The 2,117-nt window shown below is 54.0% G+C and overlaps 1 pseudogene; it reads right to left on the reverse strand.

Annotated features, from left to right (window-relative positions):
* Positions 1-375: 375 nt before the first annotated feature.
* LOC141830482 (xyloglucan galactosyltransferase KATAMARI1 homolog) lies at positions 376-1,359 on the reverse strand (annotated as a pseudogene).
* Between the last annotated feature and the right edge of the window lie 758 nt (positions 1,360-2,117).

The raw sequence follows: 2,117 nt of genomic DNA on the forward strand, positions 1-2,117 counted from the left end.
TCAAGTAGAATAGTCAATGATACCGATATGTTGAGTTAATTGGATAAGCTTTTTATATGCAAATGAGATCATTTACATCAATTAGAAAGATATCGTTGAGGTAATATTCATTGTTTTATTTGAAACTCATGCTTAGTCACACGCAAAGAATAGACCTCTTATTTATTTTTTTCAAAAAATAAATAAAATTATAATTGTGTAAAAAAGTTGGCGGTTGATATCTTAATCAATAATGGATCGAAGTTGACCATCTTAAAATAATATGAGAAATTAGATATTTTTGAAAAATATTCCAACTGTCGTTCTCTCAATCAAAGCGAATATTCTTCGGAGAAAAAAGAGATTTAATAATTTAGTTTGTTATTAATTTTATTATTATTTTTCATTTGTAGTGGTTAAACTAGTGACCCTAGTCATGCTCACCCACATTTGCACCCACCAAATTGTGCTTCCACGTGTACATTTCGTCGTCTTCTGCTTCATCGTCTCCACCGCCACATCGAACGCGTCCTTGAACTCCGCCGCTCCTCTCCGGCAGTCTCCGAACAGAAGGCTGCGCGGCAACGAGAGCGCCCGCTGGACGCTCTCGTTGCCCTGCCCGCGACCTCCTCTGGCAGGAACACTGAGTACCTCCGGTAGTCCCGCGGCAGGTGCCACGTGTATTGTGTGGGGACGGAGCCAGGTTGGAAGAACACTGGGCGGCAGCAGCCGGCTATGGAGAAGCACGCGCCGGACGGCTGGACATCGCAGTGGAGCAGCCTGCAGTTCTCGGAGGCGCGGCATTGCTCGATGGCGAGGTCGTGGAGCGATGCGGTGGTGTTGGGCGGCCACCACCGCGGCGCGCCGGCGAAGGAGAAAAACTGCGATCGACTCTGTTTCAGGACTCTGTCAATTTGGTTTTTTTCGTGAAACGAACTCAGATTTTAGGTAAAAATCGAAACTTTTTAAAAGATCTTTACTAAAAACTGAAACTTTTTAGCATGTTCTCGAGCTCCGGGAGCAGCAGCGGCGGCAGTTTGCTGCCCCAGTCACGTCCTCAGACAGTCGCCGGAAGTCCCTCACTCCCATCGCCGCCGACTCCGGCCGAGCCAGGAGCCACCGCGCGAGCTCCAGCGCCGCCGCGTCGCGCACGGAAGCATTGAACCCCCCCCCCCCCCCCCCCCCCCCCCCCCCCCCCCCCCCCCCCCCCCCCCCCCGGGATAGATCGGCACGAACACGGCGGCGGCGCGGGCAGGGTCGCCTGTGAGGCACTCATACTGCTGCAGCCTGCACACGACTGTGGAAGATGAGTTCCAGGGCGAACTGGTCGGTGGCGTACCAGTCGCCGGAGCGAGCAGGCGTGCGTCGGCGGGGATTCATACGCAGCAGTTTCGAAGAAGATCAACGTTCGCTGGAAAGCGAGAGGAGATAGCATAGGGAATGTTACGGTCGTAAGGATACAGGTACTGATCCGACCGAGAGACATGGCCGAGTCGAGTCGATCATCCGGGTACAGTCGGCTGGAGCGCTGAGGCCCGGATCCGGGTCCCGGAGTAACCGCCCGAGAAGTCTACACCCCGGTCCGATAGCCCGGGTCATTCGCCGAGTATACGAGTAACCCTACAGAACCGACTCCCGGATAATCCGGGTGAGTAGTGTACCCGACCAGTCCTGAGAAGTCGGAGCTCGCCAGCGTGTGTCACAGATAGTTCTGCCAAGCCGACTCCCGGATAGTCTGACTGGACGGCGTGCCCGACTCGATCCAAGGAATCGGGGCTGAATCGTACGCTCTGTCTCCGACCACTCCCTCTGTTGTACAACTGACCACTCCAGCTGACAAGCACGCCGTCAAGCATGGCCGCGCGCCGACTCGACGTACGGCACTGTCCACAGTGTACCTCCTCATTAAAGACAGCATTCCTCCCAGGTACGGAGAGTACTTTCAAGGTAAGGTCCACCTTGCTTCGCCCGTAGTACGGACCGACTCTCCCTTATATAAGGCGAGCCCCTGTGAAGGGGCCAGGTATGCTCACTGTTGCTAGCTCTTCTCCATTCTCGTTTCTACTCTTCTACCGTCGCTGACTTAAGCATCGGAGTGGTCTCGCCAGTCCCGCCGGCCGTCCATCTCACGGTGTCTG

Source organism: Curcuma longa, chromosome 6, assembly GCF_044706935.1.
Source record: "Curcuma longa cultivar G26 ecotype Majalengka, Jawa Barat chromosome 6, ITB_CL_G26_1.1, whole genome shotgun sequence".
In the NCBI taxonomy this organism is placed as follows: Eukaryota; Viridiplantae; Streptophyta; class Magnoliopsida; order Zingiberales; family Zingiberaceae; genus Curcuma; species Curcuma longa.